Genomic DNA, 16,082 nt, shown 5'->3' with positions numbered 1-16,082 from the left:
TGTTGTAATTATAATCCTCTGGACTAAAATATGTTTCTTATCAAGTGTCCTCCTTGTGGAGCTCGTAAAATTAATATCCCCCCCCCCCGTCTGTCTTATCATTGGAATGTTACGTGTCATGTTCACAAGGGTTAGATACTCATTAATGCCATATCGAGAAGGGCTCTTGCGATTACAGAAAATTAGACCAGATAAATTAATGTGTATGGTGTAGTGGATAAGGCTACGGATTTGTAAACAACAGGTCCTGGGTTCGAATCCCTAGACAAGATAGCCCTCCTGACCAATGTGCATAAATGGGTAACTGGCAACGCTTGGGTAATAAGATATAGCAGAGCCTTTTGAGGAGAGCATTGTTAACACAGAAGAGGCTTCTCTGGGTATATGGTTATAATGATAATAAAATCTATGATAAGAATTTATGATTATTGCTATGATTGGTAATATTATTATCATCATCATCATATCATTGATTGCTCTCTTAGCAAGCTAGGCATTTATTATTATGATTTCTTTGTGTATGAAGACAGCAATGACATATCATCAACACAGATTTTTATGATTAACAGTTTCCCCTATTGCGTATCAATTACAGGTACAAATGTGACATACGAGGTCACAATAGGAGACGGCATCGTGCCCACGTTCTTCATGAAGCACGACGAGGATTTCAATGTTAGCGCACACATGCCCGGCTACCGCCTCGAAGACCGAATGGCCGTCAGTCACGACGGTGCGTAATGAAACTCTGGTGTTCTCAAAATTCTATATTCTTTTATAAGAAAAAAAAAATAACATTTGTTCGGGACTTTGTTAAGGTCAGAGAATATTACGGGGGAAGTTTCAAGCTAGAAATGCTTTCTTCAATATGTGACATCTATGAAAACGTTTACATTTCATTGTTTCTATTTATTGTCATTTAAAGATTTATTTGTCAGTAAAAGAAATAATTGTGTCGCGAAAATATTCGGGAAAAAATATAACCTGAATCAAATAAAAATGGTAGCCAGGGACATGATGTACAATATAAAGGTACAGTAACTAGGAAAGCACCTGAATTACAAAGGTTGCGTTTGCTGCAGAATTTAAACACTGTTCACTATCAAACCTTTGTTGTTATCTATTAGAAACAATCAGAAACCTTTGACTTGAGCGTCAGGTGTCAGGTGTATGCACAAGTGCGGTGGTAATATCTTGGATTGAAATTGAAACGTTAATGATGTTCACTTAAGGGTTATACATACATAGTGAGAACTTTGAGCAAAGAAAATGGGTTTTCATCGGGATTCGAACGCGAGACCTCCGGATTACTAGACCGGTGCTCTACCGACTGAGCTATTGAAAGCCCTTGATCGGTGTTCGTCCCAAACCCTTAATTTTCTTTGCTCATGTGGTCAGAAGCTATAGTGTGTGTATGTGTGCCACACACACACACACACATTAACCTGACATAAAGCCAAAGGATGTAAATCAACTTTGGAATAAATGCGAGGGATCACCGAAGCGATGCAGCTTTTTGTAATATATTTTGAAACAAGAAAGGGAAAACTGACCAGAAACAAATAATAATAAATAGTGAGAACTTTTGAGCAAAGAAAATGGGTTTTCATCGGGATTCGAACCTGAGACCTCCGGATTACTAGACCGGTGCTCTACCGACTGAGCTATTGAAAGCCCTTGATCGGTGTTCGTCCCAAACCCTTAATTCTCTTTGCTCGTGTGGTCAGAAGCTATAGTGTGTACTATATAGTGTGCTGTATAGTGTATACCTATATATATATATATTAGCCGATGTAATTGTTGGCATCAGAATACGGTATATTATGTATTTTACATTCATATGGATAGTTCTCGTTCTATCATTGCTTTCCGAGAGTTATTAGCATTGCTGCTATTATTGTCACAATTACTGTCAGCTTCACAAATCATTCTTTCTATTGTTATATCTATTATCACACCACAGGTTTGACAGGAAGCGTGATTACGATCTACGAATCTATCGGGTACTATCCTGTCTACATCAATGCTTCTAATCGGGTCAGCTGGTCAACCATTAACAGCACGGCCGTCGTCCAAATTGAAATCACCAATTTCCGATTGGTGGAGCCCCCACCACTGAGGTTTGGCGAGACCTCTCTTATTGGTGTGCTCTTTGACACCGGAACTAATTTGACATTTGAGGGCGAATTTGCGGGAAACACTCTAGACCTCAACAACGCCTCACTCTACTACATGGACGACACAATTGGAGAGGGATATATCTTGATTCCGGCCGACAAGTACGACGATCGCGGTTTTTACGACCTATCCCTGACGACCCTGAATCTCGTGAGCGGACCGTACACCGACGTTGTATCCGTGCAAGTGGAGTATGCCATCAAAGATCTTCAGATGTGGGTTTCTGAATTGTACATCATGCCCCACGATTCTATTTCAATCGCATTTGATATGAAGATCGGATCAGATCTCACGATGGTTATGGACTTTGACGACGGGAACTCTGAAACGTTCACGAAAATCGAGATGAGGCGAGTCTTGGGTGATGAATACCTAGAGTGGCACTCGTTCGATGTGGCTGCCGACTATAATGTGACGATCAACTGTACGAGTGCGGTCAGCGAAGAGTTGGTCTGGACGTTGATCAAGGTTCAAAATCCTGTCGAGAACGTCGAGATGACGTACCATTCTCCGGGAGTGATTCCTTACCAGGAGGTTGGCACGATGCTTTTCGAGTACGAATACACGGGAGATCAGAGTACCCCGCCAACAGATGCCAATGTGGCGTATGTATTTACCGACAAGATCAGACCAGTTGAAGATTTCCCAATAGCTGAATCGAACCCAGTCCAGCAGTATATGCCACTGGCAAAGATGGGGCCTTATTCTGTCTTCATCAACATCTCAAATTTGGTCAGTTTCATGGTGTTCGAGGCCGACATCGAAATGGAGAAACCGATTCTGGATCTAGAAATCCAGTGCCCTCGACGTCACATTCGAGTGGGCGAACAAGCAGAACTAACGGCCTACATCAGCTGGGGATCCAGAGTCTCTTGGGAATGGGACTTCAAGGACGGAAGTATTGTCAGTATCGACGTTGGCGGAAAGAGGACGCGAAATCACAAGTATCGAGAGCCGGGTACTTACCCTGTAATGGTATCTGCCACAAATCTCCTAGGCACCGAGACGTACTCCATTTCCTCGGACCCGGTGGAGGTACAACATCCCGTCAAGGGGTTTGAATGGATAGGCAGGCGATTGAACAGACTCTGGGTTGATGATAAGTTTACCAGCATCCCGTTTCATCTGTTTCAGACAAAGGACTTGCCCTTTCCTACGTCAGCATCTTACACAATTGACTGGGGAGATGGCAATGAAGATTCCGAGACATCACTTACTGAGGATGACGCTGATGGCAACAGACATACGGATTCCATGGATCATATCTTTACAGTCACTCACAAATTCTACGAATGGGGGCAGTACAATGTTACAATCAACCTTTGGAATCTCGTCAGTTCTAAAACTCTCGTGTTTCAAATCTTTGTTTACGAGACGATCACTCAACTTATGAAAGAGGTTAATTACAACGAATTCATTATTGACAGTGACTACAGTCTAGGGAATGACACGCAGGACGATCAGCAGGGCTACGGAACCCTTTTCAACTACTTCCCATTGGAGTATGCGATTGTCGTGAAAGCAACACATGCATCTGGGACTGACCTCACTTACACTTGGGATTTTGGCGACACCGCGTTTGTCCCTCCTTCAACCACCGAGGCGCCTTCGACCACTTTTGGTACGACCCTGGAACCAACTACTGTCCAAACGACGACAGAGGCGCCAGAAAATTGCACATTCGTTGTCGAGGAATGGGTTAATAGCGTTGTGACTCGCTTAACCAACAGAGATGCTGAACTTTTACAGTGTTCTGGAGGGTCTATCGTTTTAACCCCACCACCAATTCCATCGACAGCAGTCCCTACTACGCCTCCCACCGATCCTCCTTCCCCCGAAGTCAACTGCACTGGGGTGGCAAATTGCACACAGCCCACTACGACAACAGTGCCTACGACGACGGCTGGACCCCCTCCAACCCCGCATTACACTTCGGATGTGAACTGCACGGCAGGAATAATGAAGAGTCAAACCTACAACTGTGACAACTACACCGAGTGGGCAAGAAATGAGACTTGGGACTTTGTGTCCAACTTCACAATGTTCATGCGCGTAAACGACACAATACACCTAGAGTCATTCATTGACTTACTCGGAGAATGGAATTGTCTCAACGCCGAGGTCCTGACGTGGATTGGGAGATTATTCGTTAGGGAGAATGTCTCACTGGATGTGGATCTATGTCCAGATCCAAAGCCTTCAAAGGCGCCAACAACTGCACCGACCACTACAGAGGCTCCATCAACCATCCCTCCGACGGCCCCACCTCCCTACGTGGTGCAAACGAAAGAACCATACGCCATCTGGTGGTATGCCCAGCGTGGCGTTTACACGGTCACTCTTAATGTATCCAATCCGGTCCACTGGGTGGTGGTTTCCAAGACAATAGTCATACAGCGGGGTGTTGCTGACTTAGTTCTCTCAGATCATGGCCCACGTTCTCGAAACACAACGATAGAGTTCGAGCTCAATACCGGAAACGTGGGAACCGATGCTTGCTATTTTGTTGATTTCCGAGACGTAACTTCGGACATCAATTCCATCGCTTTCTGGGGCCATCGTCAGACTTGTGAGAGTAGATATCCACTGGAATTCAAAGACCCATTCCTGCGATTCGAGGAAGTGAGTAATGTGTATCTTGAAGGTTTATTTTTCAGTGGCCAGGATCCCAACATCACCCTGTATAACGTCTTTCAGACTGTGAATCGATACCGCATTCAAGTGGTTGCTCATAACATGGTGTCCGAACAGGCAGTATCAATACCGACTGCTGTTACCAAAGCTCCTTGCTACTACCCAGAAGTCAACGTTCGGGATGAAAATGGCTGTAACCAGTTTTACCCCTTCTGTGACGATGACGGGAACAGAGAATACTTCGCTTCCAAGGATGTCACAGTTTACGGCCGTGTCAAAATCAACTGCACTTCGGTTAAGTACGCCCTCTATACTTGGCGGGCTTTCTCTGTTGATGATAACGATGGAAGCCTGACAGAGATCTACGAACTTGGTGACTCTGTGATGCAAGGTTTTACGCAGCGCGAATTGGCCATCAAGAAGTTCGTCCTCCCCTACGGCCTCTACAGCTTTCAGCTCAATGTGTCCATGTACGGAGAACGGGGTGTGGAGAGGTTGGACTCTGTAAAGATTCGCGTGGTTGCCACGCCACTTGTGGCACGAATTGCGGGAGGATCCGAGATACGCATTCGCTGGAATGACAGAATCGTCATTGATGGGCTCTCCGAGACAAGCGATCCAGACGTCGACCCCAGCGATAAATCTGGTCTGCGCTTTGTGTGGATGTGCAAACGGCAACATGAGACCTACCAGGTTTGGAATGACGATTACACTGAATTGATACGAGAAGGGACGGCAAAGGCGTCCTACGAACATGAAGCGAATGATTACGGAGGCTGTTTCGGGCGTTACGGATTTGATCGAGGAGGATACGGAAGTAAGTATTCGGATCCGTCGTGCTCTATGTTTGTTTGTTTGATTTATTTTTCTTCCAACACAATTTCATACATAAATCAAAATTATTTTCAGTAATATCACATAGAATATCAGTAAGCAGATTACAAGTACATGATTCAAAGAAGGAAAATCGATGTGTAAATTAATTTCATTAACAAATTATAAATCGTATTACCAATTTTCCAAATAATTATCTGAGAAATTATGCGGAAGAAGGACTGCCACTATAAGCAAAAGCTTGAGCACGTGGCAGCCCAGGGACCTATCTACATAATACACAAAAAATTATATTGTTTGCGGAATGGAGAAATACTACAAAATATAAAACACTGTAAATACATTATGTTTTTTATATATGTATAGTGCATAGGTACGAATAAGAGTAACGTGAAATATGATGATGATGTATGATGATGTTGACAGGGTAATGATGAAGAAAAATGTGATAATGAAGATGAAAGTGATAGTGGTGATGCTGAAGAAAATGGGAATGAAATGAAATGATAGACACAGAAACATTGCGTATATTTATTGTAGTTTTAAATCCAATTTACAGGAAAAGAAATGTGATCATACAAAACAAAATATATATTCAAATGCTATATTCATAGATTGTAATCTGACAGTAATGTAGTTTTCAATCTAGCCTTGAAAGAATATAAAGTTTTACACGATTTAACATAATCTGGGAGTGTATTCCAAAGATTTGGTCCATTGTGTCTTATAGATTTTTGTGCAATTAATAATCTGGGATTTACTAAATGAAAATTTTGCGAATTAGGAGTGGGATATGAATGAACGGTATAATTCAGTTTAAAGAAATCGTGAAAAATGTTTGGAAGTAAGTTGTTCAAATACTTATATACATAAAAAGCAAAGAATGTAATGTATTTGTATCAAATATATTCAGTGTTTTTAACTGATAAAAAAGTGAACTGGTGTGGGCTAAATATTGTGATCCAGTACAGATGCGAATGGCTTTCTTTTGTAGTAAATAAATAGGGTTGAGTTTAGTTTTTGAACTTGTAGCCCACACTAGATAACAATACAAAATATATGGTAGGATTAAAGAATTGTAAAGCATAAAAAGAGTATGTTCAGGAAGATAACTTTTCATCTTTGAAAGAACACCTATATTTCTAGATATACAGGTTGTAACATAACGCATATGATCATTCCAGGTTAGGTTTTCATCAATAGAAATACCTAAAAACTTAATAGAACTTTTACGTTCATGAAATACATTATCAATCCTAATATAATTTACAAGATCATCTGTGTGAGTTTTCATATGCTTAAAATAAATATAATTTGTTTTATCAATATTAAGTGATAATTTATTATTCTTAAACCAGTTGGAAACATTTGGTAACTCTGCATTAGAAGTGTAGATACCAACGTTTCTATATTATCGTGGGAATAAAAATTATTCGTGTCATCGGCATATAATGTAAATGATAATATAGACGACGAATTAACAATATCATTGATATATAACAAAAAGAGAAGGGGAGCTAATATTGAGCCCTGGGGCACACCACATTTTATCGGTAAAAAATTTGACGACATGTTAAATTGATCAAGTTAGGGCAAAAATATTCTCCAATATGGCTTTCACAAACATAGAGTTTATTCATCCCATACGCCTTAGATGTACAGGAGAGGGATGAAAAAATATGATGGTCACTTACTGAAAACAGAAATGTTTGGTAATTTTTCTTTTTTTTCCAAGTAGGGAAAAAGCAGTCTAGATTTACTCGCTTTTCTGTCGATATCTAATGATCATGAGTTTTATATATCATATCATATTCCATCAAAGAAGTATACCTTAATGCGCTAGACTATCCATTTTCTCCTAATAGGTATTCTAAATGATACGGAAGGAGCGTTCACTATAGACACCTTCTACATGCATGAGAAGATGAACTACGAGATCAGAATGATTGTTTTCAAAGGAGATCGTAGGATAGTCGCCACGCAGGAACTTCAGGTTGCCAGTGGCAACCCTCCAAAAATGGCGATAAGGTAACTATTGCAACAACGCATCTTACACTACACTTTTGAAATAAATCGTACTATTTTTCCACAATACTAGAAAGCTCTGAAACCACTATTACATTGAGACAATACACAAGTTAGCGTCTAATAACTCTTTCAAATCAGGATAATTATCATATTTGCCCTAGTGTCTTTTTCTCCAAAAGAATTAGAAACCTGGTGCCTACTTTTAAGCTTAAATCCCATGACCGATGAACCTGTATCATGCTTAAATTGCTTAACTCTAATCCCACCGGGTTTTTTGAGTGACTTGAAACCACCGGGGAGTGGCCTCTTTGCCCCCCTCCCCCTTCAGGTCTCTGTCGTGGATCGCGCAATCCTCGCGAAAATTTGCACTAAGGTAGAGGCCAATGTAATCTACAAGACTGTATAGTTAGATTTTTCAAATCTTAATTTATTTATTTTATATTAATTTATGCTAATTTATGCAAAAATATATATATATTTTTTTGCCTATAAATTAAAAGATAAAGCTCCAAGACTTCTAATTTTGGGTGAACATATTCTTTTCAATATCCTCAACAATAATATTGAAGCAAAAATTCGGCGTCATAATGATTTCTTATGTATCTTATTGTTTATTGAATTTCTTTTGTATTTCTTTGTTGTTTTTGCTGTGTTTTTTCGTCAAAGTTTGTCGCAGAAACTTTTTAAAGCATAATCAGGCTAAAATAAATCATTATCAGCCATTGAAAGTAAAAATATTCATTTTTATATGAATTAATTGCAAAAACACAATTTACATTTGATTTGTACACAAAATCATGTTTCTGAGCAATTTTTGTGTCAACGAATTTTTTTCAAAGGGGCGTGGCTTCAAAACGGTATGCCCGGGAGCAACAAATTTAGTCTCAAAAGTTGCGCGATACTTGAAAAAAAAGACCTAAAATGTCGCGGTGAGAACATCACGCGTTGTGAAATAATCACGCGAGACGTCGGGGGGGGGGGGGGGGGGGCAAAATGCCCCCCCCCCCCTCCTAGAATAGGGTTAAGGGTTTAACATAAAAGTGACACGCATTGTAATTTCCTACCACTTTCAGTCTCAAAAATTGTACATTGCCTCGTGACATCTACTACTTCTTCATGGCTGAGAAACTTGCCAGTCCCTAAATGGCTGATGGTCAAGCTTTCTTTAGTCTCCGAATAGAAGGGAAAAAATACCAAAGGGAATTGAGGGAACCGTGTTAAGGTTTAGGTTAAGGTTAAGGTTTGTTAAATTACTCTAGTGTAGCCGTGTAAGCTATACCATGTTCTCTTCTCCTTGCTCCAGCTGTCGTACCAACTGCAAGACGAAGCTCAACCCGACGAGTCGCTTCGCTCTCGAGTCCACCGACTTGGACGCAAGAAAGGGTCAGATTCTATACTACCGGTAAGATCGGCTTATTTAATATCGAAGCGTGTCTCCTTTCATACAGACGATCGCACAGTGGTGCGACGCGATTTCGATCCGTGTCTGTCACTGACTGAGTGGGAAATATTTACCCTAAATTGAGAGACAGTGTTTAGTGTGGACTGATATAATTATTTCATGTGGTCACAGGACACAACATGTCATCATTCTGTTGACGTTGTTGTTGATATTGTTGCCACTGTTGTTGTTGAGGATGAAGTATGGTATCTTATTTTTGCTTTGACATCAAAATTCGTTGGAAATGAGGCACATGGATGGTAACGGATGCCGAAAATATCTAATTTCTTTTTTGATACATAAATACCTTCCATATGTCGACGTTCAAATAATAATGGCTGTGCTAGACATCTCTGTTCTGTCTATGCATTCCAAATTCTCGAAAAATACTGTCGTGTTTCTTGTTCACCGGTACATTCCAAATTTTGTTTCATTTTGCTCTCATTACTATACTTTGTCCGGTTTGAATATCACTATTTCAAATGTGATCATTCAAAGTGGTGACTTCGCAATACCTGTTTGGTGGAGCTCGTTTATTTTTCCGCTGATAACAACCATTTTTTAATCTTCAGATGGGAGATCTACAAGTTGGAATCGAACGGTACGCACGAGGATTTCGTGTTGGTGCCCACGAGCTCGTGGCTGCAATACGCCGGTACTGGGGACTCGAATGCCAACATTGCAATCGACGCCGGTCCTTTTGAAGACCAGTCGACCTACCGCATCCGTGTCTTCGCAGATCGTACTCCGTCTTTCGAAAACTACGGTAGGTATGCAGTGAAGCCCTTACAGCAGCCATAAATAGTAACCGTGAACTTCCATTCCAACCTTCTGTTCTAGAAGTCATTGGTAAACAGTTTAAAATCCATCAAAAAGAATAGTTGATTTAATTGGGAAAATGTAAGAAAGTTATCAAATGTTAATATTCGTCATATTTCCTCCTAATTGTGATATTTGAAGAAAAAAAAAACTCACGCACATGCAAATCAGATAAGGTTATGACACGATGAGCTGCGATTCACCCTCAACAGGTCTCGCCTCGTACGACTTCATTACGAACGAGCGACCCGTCGTCGGCAACTGCTCAGCGGTCCCGCCGAACGGCACCGCCCTCGAGACGGAGTTCAACATCGAGTGCCAGGACTGGACTGACCCAGACATGCCTCTCAACTACCGCTTCGCCCAGCGGCTCAAGGAATCCGAGTCGTGGACCTGGCTCTACAACGGTAGATAATATGTCTTTTCCTTCTTTCTTCTTTTTTTTTTTTGTCTAATCTCTCCGATAGTCATTTCGCCAAACGGACGGCAAATAAATTGTAAGTGTTGTAATGACGCCTGAACTTCTTGATTTCCTGAATGCCAATGAAGCCCAAAGTTGACATCCTATTTCTTATGTCATTGTATGTCGCCAAATGAATGGAAGTCATTCAGCACCGCATTAGAAAGCTGTATATTTTAGGAAATATCCAGATAGCAGATGTTGTACCACTCTCTACGAATTCGACTTTCTTTACGCAAGACGAGAGAGAAGAAGGAGTAATCTTTTGCACAGAGTAAGTTCCGAACAGATCATAGGGCTCTATGGTAAATTGTCCCATTCAATGGAATTAGTAAATCTTAACGTCACACTTATGTCATTTAGCCTGTGTTTGGCAATATACTGTTGGACACTATCATCTCACAACCCCATCCACAAAGAAATATAATTTTTCCAAAAAGATACAAACAAACTTGAGACGTACGTGATGACTGAACATTATCTTTCACCAGTTCTAAAAGGTATGAGCTGACATTTGTTACGAGACCACGTCGTCTAACACTGTTCTTTAAGTGCATTGTGTTATTTACTTGTGTGTAAACTTTATTATGTTCTTTTTTCTCTCTTCAGGTGAGAAATCTTATATGGACACGCCCACTGTATTCCCTCAGGGATACGAAGAGAATGACTTCCTCGTATTCCTATTGGTTCGAGTGACTGATTACATAGGATCCTTCTCAGATCTGGAGTTAACTGTAGAGGTAAGTTTTCAATAGTAATCATACCTGACAATGCCTGATATGTAGTCAAGCAACGCCATTATTTTTTGTTTTGTTATGATAATGGTGATGATAGCAATTATTGTAACCATAATGATAATGATAATGATCATCTTATTGTTACTATTATTATTATTATTACTGTAATTACTGTCATCATTATCGTCACCATTGTCATAATCATGATTTCTTCTACTTATATTACTGTTGCTAGTATTGCTTTTATCATTCTTTTACACTTTTTATTATCATGTAAGGCTATATTGATGCACAATTTTACACCCATGTTACAATATCCGTAATGATAATTAAAGAGGAAACAATGAAGAGAAATGTGATATCTCAGTTTCAGGTTTGTGTGTTTGTTTGTGTTCTCTACTTAAAGAACACAAGCTCACCCTTTCTCGATGTTCCTTAGTTCGTTGTTTAAAGGTTATAGATATCCCTTTATTATTAGTTTTAAGCTCTATTCAAATCTTATTCTCATGGTTACCAAACTTCTATACGCGTCTTTTGCCTCTTCAAGGTGCGACCGCCCAGTGTGAGCACGTCGGAGCAAATGGAGATGATGCGGAACATGACGGGTGACGACGGGGCGATGGCGGGTGCCATCGCGGCCGGCGACACGTCCTCGGCAGCGAACATCATCGCGGCATGCGCTGGGATGTTGAACGTGGCTTCGTCGACCGCTGCGTCCTCGCCCGTAACAGAGGCGTATACAATAGCGACCACCACGTTCGGCGCAGGTGGGTCCTATACTGCATACGCAATCTTTGCATGTCTATCAGTTTGATGTTTATATGATCGATAATTTTATAAGATGAGGTTATGTTCGCAATCTAATTTAAGTAAAATGTAATCATTTATGGCTTAGTGAATACGGTACATCTATTTCCATAAGTTCTTCGAGAACGATCAATATGCTGAATGATACTGTATAAAACTTTGTATCGTATTACACCGAATAGATAACAACATCAGTGACATACCTAAGTAATGACTGCAGTTGCCTTGATTTCGCTGCTCCCTAGACGTGACCGAGATGACGCCGGAGGAACAGGCAGCAGCTGCGGCAGCAGCTCAAGAAGCACTTCAGCAGCAACAGCAAGAGGAAGAGAGACAGCGACAGGATGTGAGTTTCCCGCGCTACATGGTTGCTTGGATACCAACACCTCCCATCCGTGTCGCAGCAAGCAGAGATGAATAAAAAGAGGATGTCCTACATCCCTATCATTCCTAATATCACTTCTACTCAATAAGTGATATCAAAGTACTACTCCTGCACATTAGAAGGGCCCTTATTTTGACAAGTTTTCACTATTTGCTTCGATAAAAGAAAGAAAATGATTTCAGTTCTGAGAGTGTTCCATTCTTGACTTGAGTTTCGTTTTCTCATCAACTGTTTGTTATCGGAATGATTTTATTCCAAGTTTTATATTCTTATGATCTATTTGAAATGAAACAATACATATTCTGCTGTATCAACCTACCAACTTTTCATTCTTACAAGTTATTCGTCTAAACCTCAGGCATAAAAAGGGAATAAAAGACATTGTGTGTGAGTCCGAAAGTATTATGCAAAAGATAAACTTATGATATTGGGACTGCTGATGAGCTGATCTCATTCACTTCTGCCTGTAATAAATTTCGACTTTTCATACACAATGACGTTAAGTCATTTGCAAAATAATCTCTTGTTTACACCAACACGCCCTCTCTTCCCATTTACCCACCAGATGCGAGACAGTATGATTACCGCAATGTCACTAGCTATACCTAACACTGTTGGCGCCATGAAACAGCTATCGTCTGCCATGGTGACAGCTACGTCCTCCACAGGGGAAGTGTCCGTCACAGCCGCGGTAAGTCATCCGTGCACACGTTACTCTTTTTCAACAAACGTGAAATGCCATTAAGTTACCTTAACTTCGGTAAAACTCATTAAACTCGCAGTGTCATACGGGATATGACAGACACACACACACACAAAAAAAGATTTTTAAAATCTGTAGCAACCGTAGTATGTGAAGAGACCTTGTCCCCGTCTTAACTGTTTGTACAAAGAAATGTTACAAAATCAGTGTTCTTTGTCAATAGCTTCATTCGCCTCCACGTTCAAAGGCGTCAGAGCTAATCTATTTCTAATCATTAAGAATTTGGTTTTAAGAATACAATTCATTTCCTATCATTTCAGATAAGGTAGCTTCATTAAAAATTTGTATAGGCCTACGAATCAGTTAGAGACATATCTATTCATGATATAATTCCTGTCTCCGCTGGGCCATTTTTATTCATGTTACATCGCTAATATTGGCTGACTTAACTTATAGAAGAATGTAAATGCATTCGAACGCAATAGAACACCACTGTTTAGGAAATCCCCCGTCCCCTATATTGAGTACCAAAGTGTACAAGGTGTTATGCCATATCAGCCATTTATCACCATGGAAACTGGTTCTAAACAACCCCACCTAACCCGAATATCTGTGAACACAATTATTGCTAATAATGCTCTTACCTGGTTCCAACCCAACCCATAATAAAAGACTGTGGCATCATCACTTCGGTAATCTATGACGTTACGTGGATTTTTTTTCTTTTTCTTGACCTCCTTGTTTCCAGGACGACACCATGAGAACAGGGTCACAGTTCATGGGTCTTCTCTCGGAGAAGTCTGAGGAGGCCGGAGCCGATGAAGTGGAGGAAAGTAGCAGCGGAATATTGAACATGATAGGTGAGTATCTAAATTGATGAAATTCTTCCGTCGAGATGTTTTATTGCTACTGGTTGATAAATCAATTATTTATTGACAAAAACAGTAATCAGTTCAGTGCTTATTTCATGTATTTACGTCAATGTAGGGCAATTGATTTGTCAATCAGTTACAATGTTGGGTCGGTGCTAGTGTCCCCTCATGAAATAACTCAAATTCTTTACTCCATGTTTTGATTATACGTTTCTGACAGGAATTACACTTTTATGAAATCTCTTTCTAATGCAACGATGGACCTACAGGTTATTTTCTTATCATAGAGTTGTATAACACTGACTCACCAACTTGACAGAAGCTAGCAGCGGTTGATACTATCTGTATTTCGTGCCATTTTCTTTTAAATTCCTTGAATTTCGAGGAGTCGTAAGTTATGAACACTGCCAAATGGTGTTGTTTCTGTAAAAAGTGAAAGGCTGAATGTTTACGGATATGCCAGCAGGGACTTTTCTTCCATATTTCGAAATACGCCTAAAGTCTGCGTGCATCGAGTACAGGAACCTCAATATGTCAAGATGACAAATAATTTCGACCTTTTATTCTAAATTTTGTCTACAACCAAAAACATGGTGGAAATTCGATATATCTCTTTCGTATACCCCCGTATTTTGCAGGAAATGCGATGACCGGCGCACAGACGAAAGCCGCCGCGTCCAAGGCGGCGGCAGCGGCGGTGGGCGATCAGCTGGACTACCTGTACGCCACCGGCATGCCCGCGGTAGACGACGCCGCCTCGGACTACTACTCGTCGGATTCGTCCGACCTCGAGGCTGCTGCTGCCGCCGCGGCTGCCGAAGTCGAGGCCATGAACGAGATGGTAGGTGGCCTCAATAACACATCATCTCACCCGCAGTGGATGTATGACAAGTCATGTGCAGGAACCTATATATGCTAACATGGTTAACCTTCTCAGGGCTACCACCCTTTCATTCTATTTAAATAAACATGCTGTTAACGAGGCTGAACAAGTTAAAGGGAAATGGAGAACATTGTAAATTGAGCAACCTGTTCTATCCTCATTGCTCGGACGGACAAGTTCGTAGTAGCTAGATGAGATGTTAGATACACGAAAAAACATAGTATTATTTGTAGATACACACTGACTGAAATGAAGGAAGATAATATAGACATACATGAAGATAGCTAGATTAGATAGATGGATGGATTGATAGATAGATAAACAGATGTGAAGATAGTTAGATTAGATAGATGGATGGATTGATAGATAGATAGATGAACAGACATGAAGATAGCTAGCTTAGATAGATGGATGGATTGATAGATAGATAGATAAACAGACATGAAGATAGCTAGATTAGATAGATAGATGGATTGATAGATAGATAAAGAGACATAAAGATAGCTAGATTAGATGTATGGATTGATAGATATATAAACAAACATGAAGATAGCTAGATTAGATAGATGGATGGATTGATAGATAGACAGGTTGATAGTTGGATGGATGGATGGATGGATGGGTAGGTAAATAGATAGATCAATGGATAGATAGATAGACGGATAGGCAGATAGATAAATGGATGGACAGACAAATACATACGTACATACACGCATACATTCACACACACATACATACGTACATGAAAAGGTTAATAAAATGTGCTTTGTAGGTTTGATTTCTCTTCAGAACATGGCGTATATGTAAGGGACATTTCAATGGCATAAGTTAAGCAGTGGTTGCTTAATGTTTTCACTCTCTCTAAACTCCGTTCACAGAGTCGCAGCATGAGTGCAAACATGGACAGTCTTGTTGGAAACATGATGACATCCATCAACGGCGGGATGGTGACGGGCCAGGCCCCCGTGGCCATAGCGACTCCCTCCGTTAACATCTCGATGGACAAGGCCTTCACGGCAAACATGGACAACAGTATGCGTTTTCTTTCTTTCTTTTTTTTTTCTTTCTAGAGCGAGGAATGAAAATCGTACTATTCATCCTTTATAACTTGGAGGGACTGATTGTTATCTCCAACTTTAGCATTAATTTTGATGAAGTGTAGAGTTTAGAATAATAAGATGTGTAGCTCTTGACCGATCATTCTTGATTTTCTTGGGTTATTTGGAATTTGATGAATCTATACCTGGACTCATCCTTGTGAAGTTAAGCTTTGAAATTCTGAAACAATATTAAAGATCATC

General features: G+C 40.4%; 1 pseudogene; it reads left to right on the top strand.

Annotated features, from left to right (window-relative positions):
* The window catches only part of LOC139741993 (uncharacterized), a 48,860-nt pseudogene that overhangs the window by 14,841 nt on the left and 17,937 nt on the right, over positions 1 to 16,082 (top strand).

This window comes from Diadema antillarum, unplaced genomic scaffold (genome assembly GCF_040938485.1).
Source record: "Diadema antillarum isolate AM-2024a unplaced genomic scaffold, OU_Dant_1.0 seq00000973_RagTag, whole genome shotgun sequence".
Taxonomy (NCBI): Eukaryota; Metazoa; Echinodermata; class Echinoidea; order Diadematoida; family Diadematidae; genus Diadema; species Diadema antillarum.
The sequence above is the reverse complement of the archived record's forward strand: the minus strand, read 5'-3'. Positions and strand labels throughout refer to the sequence as shown.